Below are 8,340 nucleotides of genomic sequence, written 5' to 3'. Positions count from 1 at the left end.
GATTCTTTTAAGGCCTTAGTTTTCTTTTCTAAGTCCTTAGTTATTCGTTTGTTTAGTTCCAGAAGTTTTTCTTCCTTTGATTTCTTAAGTGTGGTGATGCGAGTCTTTTCCTTAGCAAGTTCAACTTTTTCTTGGTTAGAAGATCAGTTTCTCTTTTGTAGAAACTTGCTTCCTTTTCCGCTTTTAGTCTTTCAGATTTTTCAAAATATAATTTCTCTTTCAATTTAAACAAATCCTCTGAAAATTTTATCACCCTTAACTCTAGCTCAGATGGAGCAGAGTTGGTTTTATTAAAAGTAGACTCACATACTTGATCATCAGAGTCGGAGGTGGATTCTGCTGTAGATTTGGCCATCAAAAGATGAGTGATTTATCTTCTTCATCGGATGAAGAGTCGGATACCCAATTTTCTTTCTCAGCCATCAGGCTTCGCTCTCTTGAATTGTACTTGTACTTATTCTTGTAGGAATCGGCATCCTTTACCAATCGTCCTCTATACTCTTTTGAAAAATGACCAATTTTCCCGCATCTGAAGCAGCAAAGGTCATTTTTCCATCCGTTTTTATCTACCTTCTTGTCCTCCCTTCTGTCCTCTCTCTCTTCTCTTTCTTCTCTTCTTTCTTCCCTCTGGAAGAATTTCGATGGTTTCTTCTCTTGGTATGACTGATACTTCTCCTTCTTAAAATCTCTTCATTCATGGGGTCTCTTGATGAACTTCTTTTAGTACTGTCTTGTAATCAAGGCCAGAGACTTAACAAAGGCTTTGATATCATCATCTGATTCAGGTGACTCGTCTTCAAATTCTTATTCTACCACCATTGCTTTCTTTCCATTCTTCTTGTGTTCTCTGGTGGGGGTCCTTGATACTTCCTTTTCATCAGCAGCAAGAGCTAGAGGTCCACTGATAGATATTTTCTTCTTCATAATGTCGTTCTCTTGTGCTGCAAGCATTCCATACAAATCATGAAGTGACCAGCCGTATAGGTCCTGATTAGCTTGAAGGGACATTGACAGCTGAGTCCAGTCATCGCCAAGACTGTTTAGGAACAAAACGTTGTTTTCTTGCTTAGTTCTTGAGATATCATTTCGACGACATTGATTAATCAATGTGGTGAAACGATCGTAAGTCTTCTGTATTGGTTCATCAGGAAAAGCTTTAAAATTGGTGTATTCGTTGAGACATTATGCTCTACGATTCTTCTTTGTTTTAGCTCCTCCTTCCAATTGGCTTGCAAGTTCATCCCACAATTCCTTTGCTGTGGAACATGCATCAAGGGATTGAAAAATTTCATTGGGAATGGCCATGATGATTAGTYRYTTGGCCTTCTTGTCAGTTTCCACACGCTCAATATCGTCTTCATCCCAGTTTTTCTCATCCTTGGGCATGTAATATGCAGGAATTTCTGCTATGGTATTTGTTCCTGGAACTCTTGGGACAAGAGTCTGTGGAACATAAGGACCCTTCATTATAGATCGCAGGAGGTTTTTGTCCATCCCTTCCAAGAAGTTTACCATCCTTAATCTCCATTGTGGGTACTCTTCTCGTTGAAGAGTTGGAGGCTTGGTGAGGGAGCCAACACTATACGCAAAATTCCAGTTGGCCATTGGAGATATGAAGAGAGAGGAATTTACGTTTTTGGTGAAGATGTTTTCATGAAAAATGTCAATTGAGAGATTTTGGATGATCGTTTGATTGGAAAAACAATCAATTGGCTCTGATACCAATTGTTGATCCTAGATCTCTCAATAACACTAATAATCAAGTTAAGAATAACCAAATTATAGTGTTTTAATGACCAAAATGATAAACACTCAAGAACAATGTATGAACCTTCAAAGAACAATCTTGAGTGCCAATGATTTCACTTTATTCAATATCAAAAACGTAAAAGCGACATTGATTACAATAGGCCTAATCCCCTATTTATACTAGAAGGCTAATTAGAAGATAACTATCTAGTAAAACTATCTTGCCAATCGTCTAGGAAAGATAATGTTTATCTAAAGTATGTATAAGCTATAAATCAAGATAAACTTGAAATCCAACTATCGATTAGTTATCTCCAGCTGTCTTCCATGGGATGATGATTCAACCTTATCTTCATATTTTCATCGTATGCCTTAGGTTGAATTTCTGAAGAAAACTTTAAGTGTTTTGACCAGAGGGGTGATGAAGATGCTCTTTTCATCGCATCTTTGGTCGATTCATCCACCCTCTGGTTGTTCTTCAGACTTGGTCAATTTTGCCTTAACGTCTTCATCGGTCTTCTAGTTCTTCATCACTTATTGTTCTTCATTACTTTTACACTTATAAATTATGGGGTCTAACAAACGTGTATCATGACATATGCACCAATGCAGAAATAATTGTCCAAGAAAAAATTCAACCACCAACACAATACCAAACGGGAGTATCACTGAAATTGTTCATCAAAAAGAAGAATATTACTTCTCAACCTTAGGGATCTTTAATGTTTTTGTAGCCGATCCTTTTCCTTCCTGATCGGCATCATACAAACTTTCAAAAAGCCGCTTCCTTTCAACTCTTTTGCTAAGCCTTCTCTCACACAACTTTTCTTTTGAATCTGGACTGTCTACAGTGCTTTTATCAGCATCGGATGGTGTTGCATTCTCACCAGTATATGAAACAGCATCCTTGAAATTAAACATTCATTAGTTGTAGCATTTGAAACACTAATTGCTTGTAATTGTCTCTATAAATTACATTGAATATGGCACTTATAGTACCTGTAACTTCTCTTGGGAACTGAAATCTGTTGAATGAAGATTTACTGATTCAGATTCAGCAGGTTGCAGAGTAAATGCTAAAATAATGTTAGGATAAGAAAGATTTTAGACTAAGTTGGATAATATTTTTTGCAAACTGAAATCAGCACCTGTTGAGAAGGACATCTCATCTCCAACTCACTCAAAATGGCATCATCATCTGTTAGCTTTGAAATGCCATAAATGAAACAACTGTTCTTAATATTGTAGTGAGTTATATCAATTTTTATTGCAAACCTCTGATCAAGCAAAACATCTAACTCATCTGGAAACATGTCTACATCACCACTCTAACAAAGAAAACAAACAATTGTTACATTAACAGGTATTTGGAATACTAAAAAGTAACCGTTCAAAAAGGATAAGAGCTTTAACCGTACCTTTTTAACTTTCTCATACAATTCTGTTGCCGTTTTGTTCAAAACTTTATTAGTTTCTCGATCAAACAATGTCAATGATACAATTCATGTATCATCTTGAACTCTCAAAGAGATTATGAACCTATATGATTATTAAGTGAGTATTAATGTGAGTGTGCAATAGTTAATGAGAAGCACAGTTATGTAATTGTTACTTACTTTGGCAACACTTCCATCTGTTTACCTCTGCACCTATCATTCGTACAATCAAAACTCTCCCTCTCTTCTTTCATACCAGAGTCATCATCCTTGTCACTAATAATGCACGTGGGTCGAACCTTGCGGTTACACCTCGTGCAACCCATGTAAAACCAAGGAACATCTTTTCTAAATGCTTTCACCGTTCCTAGTACAATTAGTGATTTGGCCTGTATAAAGTATACTATGTTACACTAAAGTCCATTTACGCAATGTAAAGACACAATTTAAAAGAATCATTACATCAACAATCTCACTGATTTCAACAATATTTCCTCTACTGTTCTATCTAGAAAATCTTCACAATATGAATAGGACATTCCAGAGAGCATTGAAATCTATTGTAACGATTTAGCTTCGCCACTATCCTGGTTCAAACTATTGAATCAGAGTATTAGTACACAAACAATGGATATGAGTGAAATATAAGATATATAACATAAATAAATAATAAATTAAGATTGCTCACCTTTTCTTAAAATCTTTAATTTCATCAATATCCAAATTGATGAATAGCCTCGTACCATTGAATGAATTAGAAATAAATGGCCTTTCTGAAACAATCAAATGAAACAAGTTAACACGACATTCCTTGAAGAACTATACATGTAATGAATCAGACTAACCTCTATAAATTTTCACCATTGCGAATTGAATAACAAGAACAACAATCCCCTTGTCCTTGTTTGTAGAAACATAATTATTCAATTCCTCAGCGAAAGCATCCCACAATGTAACTTGTATATTAACTCCCATACATAATTTGTAAGAAAAGAATTATATAGCTTCTGAAGATCATTGTAGTAAATTAAAGTGAAATACTTACCCCAAATCCTTCAAYTCAAGTTGCATTCTTCTTTTGCCTTTTCCATTGCTATCTGGAAGAGTCACCATAGTCTCACAAGCAATTACCTCCCCAATTACATCTATGTAATGATAAAAAAGTTAATATGATAATATGTAACTTCAATCAGTGTAAAGTATATAATTTATTTAAACAATACAATCAATGTAAAAGGATTTAATTTACTCACCAACTGCAGTATGTTCTGGGATACTTTTGGATTTAATGTTTTCAAACTTGACAAATGAAAATCCAAAAATGGAACCCTTAAAATCACGACAATTCGAAACAGAAGTCTTGTAATACAAATTTAGCTTGTTTGTATTGTTGACCAACTTGTACTTCGTTGCATATCCAGCAATTGTCAGATTCTTAATAAAAACTGCAGCCCCTTCTTGAACTAAGTTTCTGAACTTAGGAACCCATTTTTGCAGGACATTTGCCTGTATTTTGGTGCCCTAAGAACATAAAAAGGAAAAATTAATGAGCACTGATGATGTGAAGATCTTAGACAGTTTAGAAAATGATTCAATATCATGATTTCAATACTAAAGATCGAAAAAGATATAAGAATTTACCTCTTCATCCATTAGTATCATTTCAATGGAGTATATTTCATCCGAATTTTTAAAAACCGGTTGCTTCCACAATCTCACAATTCGAACCTTGACAGTGAAATCATCCTTCTGTATGTCAAGATTGTTAATGAATGTAATGTTGTTTCCAGCCATTAATCTGTAGAAGAGACACCATGTATTAATTAATTAAAATACTGAAGTAAGTTAACCAAAAAAAACAATCATACCTTACAGAAGAAAAGCAATTCGTTTTGATTGTTCTTGTTTGACTTTGAGAAAAGTTGCCAATTTGAGTAGTGAGAAGTTCGGAAATTGAATCTTAATTTAAGCGCACATCCCACGATTGAAATTTCCAGATTTTATGGTGATCATAACTGACGATAACTCAAATTTTGAATTTATGAGTTTATGAAAATTCTGAAGTTGTGTACTCTGGCCACGTTCCAGTATGAATGTGTTGTACCAGATTTACGGCTTCAGTTATGTAATCTAACCACGTTCAAGTATGAACGTGGTGTACCAGACTTATGGGTCGGTTAGAAATTCAGACGTGCGCAAGTAATAACTATGTATATAATAGGTCACGAACATTTTAATATGGACTTTAACAATTTTACTCACTTTCGTAACGACTAATTTTCAGATATTGACATTCACATGATGAAGGGTAGTTGATAAGATTTATACAGACATTGAGGTGTAGTCCGAAGAATTTTTTTTAGCTAAACACAGTCTTTTTAATAAGTATTGAAAATCTTGACCAAGTCTTTCTACGTGCAAATCTGTTGGCCGAGGAAGTCTTCTCATGCCGTCTATTGTCAAAACATATTTCTGAATATTAAGTGGGTTCCAAACAAAAGATGGTGTATAGGGTTTCTACAGATATGGACACATTGTTTAGGGTGAAATTGGTTATTCTCTCCAGTGTTTGCAGTTCAGCTGCGCTATGTCTGGATATGGGAATTCAGAGTTACAAGTCTGGCCCATACAGACTTACAACTGGTTGAGTTCAGATGTACATAGAATTAGTTGTCATTTTTAATGCAATATAATCTTTAGTTAAATATTAATAACATGAAAAAAATAATTTGTATAAAAATAGTATATTTGAGACCCATTTCCATTTTCACATTAATTTCAGTCTTAATTATTTCTTACATCCCAAACTAAGGCGTTTAGCCCATTATCATTGGGATTCTTCTCAAGAAAGATGTAAGGACAGTAATATGAATAATGCAGATGGGAAATACAAAATTTAAACTACAACAGTTAGGAAGGAAATTAATCGATTACAAGACTCACACCACATTCCTTCCTCTAAAATACAGCTAACACGGTAATCAACCATGTGTTCATATATGATACGACCAACCATTAACTTACATCGTAATGGTAATTAAACATTTTTTAAAAATATGACAGTTTTAAATTGTCAAGCTTAATGATTCCAATAAGTACTCTACACTTACACGTGTCACTCTATAAAAAACCTTTCGAGTTCTTTATTCAAATTTAAAACCAAATATAAACTTCATATATGTGAAGCGTCATCACTCCCGCCTTCCTTTTTCTCATATGAACTTATCTTTTGCAATAACAGACCGCCAAAGGAATCCATCAATGGTGAACTCACCGTCCAACATCCAGAAAACAATTCATACCACCAAAACCTGTTTCGAACCCTCTTCTTCTTCTGATTCTTACAATAAAGTCAATCAGCATACTTGTATCATGATTGGAAACATTAAAGTTGCTACCCAGGAACATGTCTCCCTTCCTTCAAGAAACCAATCTCCATCACCTAACACGGGATTCAACCATCAACAAACGATTGCGGTGAGAAATGACGAACAGGTCACTGAAAAGCCTAAAGTACAACTCACTGAGCCTGTTGAATCTCAAGGGGAAGTGGGAGATGCTCATGAAAGCAAACCAGCACAGACTGCTGCTATATCTATAGCGATCGAAGAGCCTGATGTAAGCCAGACTATTTTACCGGAATCTGAATATGATGTCATTAAGGAAAACAACAATGCCCTAAATCTGGAATCTGAAAAATTTAAACCGGAGCATCAAATTGTTATTGAGATGCTTAAAAGGCATCCTTTTAAAAGGATGTTCACCAGAAGGTATGAAGTTCCTATTCAATATCTTCAACAGTGGTGGAAAAATTTAACCTATGATGAGGAAGAAAATGAGATTAATTGAACTATAGGTGGATACGGTTTTTCATTATCCCTTGAACTGATAAGGAAGATGCTCTTCCTTCCAAATAACAATGAAGTGTTGGGAAAATCAGACTTTGATGTTCTACCATCTCAAGAGAAGATGATTAAAGATTTCTTGTCATTGGGATACAAAGATCCCCTGCCAACACTAAGCAGTTTTAGGAGAAAAGGTTTACCACCTGTTTGGTACTGCTTGTTCTCCTGTATCAATCGATGTTTATCGCCCAAAGCTTCAAGCCTGGATCAAGCATCAAGGCCAACATTGACAATCTTCCATGGAATAGCTTTCAACATGCATTATGATTATGCATCACTATTCATGGAAGAAATTAAAGCGTACATTGCAAAGCCACCTGGATACATACCATTTCAAAGATTCTTCCAACTTTGTGTGAAGGGGGCAATGCACTTACGACCGAACATTCCAGCGAGAGAGGAGGAGGACATGGCTCCACAATTCTACATGGATTCACTAAGGTTGTCTACTCCTCTTTCTAATTTTAGAAATCATATGCCATTGCCATTGGAATTGAGAGCTTATATTAGGAACGATAATAAGGTACTTAGAGAATATTGCATTTCTATGGGACTGCCAGATCCGGCAAACCCTACCCAAGAAGCACTTCAATGTAGCACGAGTGGTGAAGGGTCAAAAGAAAAGAGTGTTGGGGAGGAGACACAAAGGGTTGTGTCTCCTAAAAGTGTAGAGAGGGAAAATGTGAACGAGAGATAGGGTCGAAGAGAGAAAAAAAAAGCATTTAGAGAGAACAGGGTCAAAAAAAGACGAGGGCCCTGCCCCATCCCCAAAAAGACGGGCACCCACAGATGCTACCTCACCACATTCTATGGTATAAGGTATTGAAAAAGGCACTGAGCCCATGCCAACGCTCATAGAAACCCTACCCACCCACTCATCGCCTTCTCAAAAGGGCGAAAGTTCACTAAACATTTTGAGACAACCAACGGATAATCCATTAGCTCGTCAGTTGGAGGAAGCTAATGTTGAAATTGAGGAACACTTGTCTCATCCTCATCATTCATTTGCTCACATTGAGTCAGAAAGTCCATTCCATCTTGAGCCAAATGCAGAACAAGAAACTGCTAATCTTCCTTTCACCAGCATACGTTTTAACGACGTACCTGTTCAGGTTGTTTGTCAACCTGCAATAACACCTATAGACATTCTGTGTATGGATAGTCAAGGATTGGGTGGAAGTCCTGGTGGAATGAACATTAAAGAAATTCCATTTCCAAGTACATCTGTTGTACATGATGCGTTTGTCACA

At 35.9% G+C, this 8,340-nt stretch overlaps 1 pseudogene; it reads right to left on the bottom strand.

Moving 5' to 3' along the window:
- Positions 1–2,445: 2,445 nt before the first annotated feature.
- On the bottom strand, positions 2,446–4,979 carry LOC112502983 (annotated as a pseudogene).
- Positions 4,980–8,340: the final 3,361 nt, after the last annotated feature.

This window comes from Cynara cardunculus, unplaced genomic scaffold (assembly GCF_001531365.2).
Source record: "Cynara cardunculus var. scolymus isolate 2C unplaced genomic scaffold, CcrdV1 Un_Scaffold_2304, whole genome shotgun sequence".
NCBI classification, from domain to species: Eukaryota; Viridiplantae; Streptophyta; class Magnoliopsida; order Asterales; family Asteraceae; genus Cynara; species Cynara cardunculus.
Note: the sequence above shows the minus strand (reverse complement) of the source record. Positions and strands in the feature narration are given on the sequence as shown.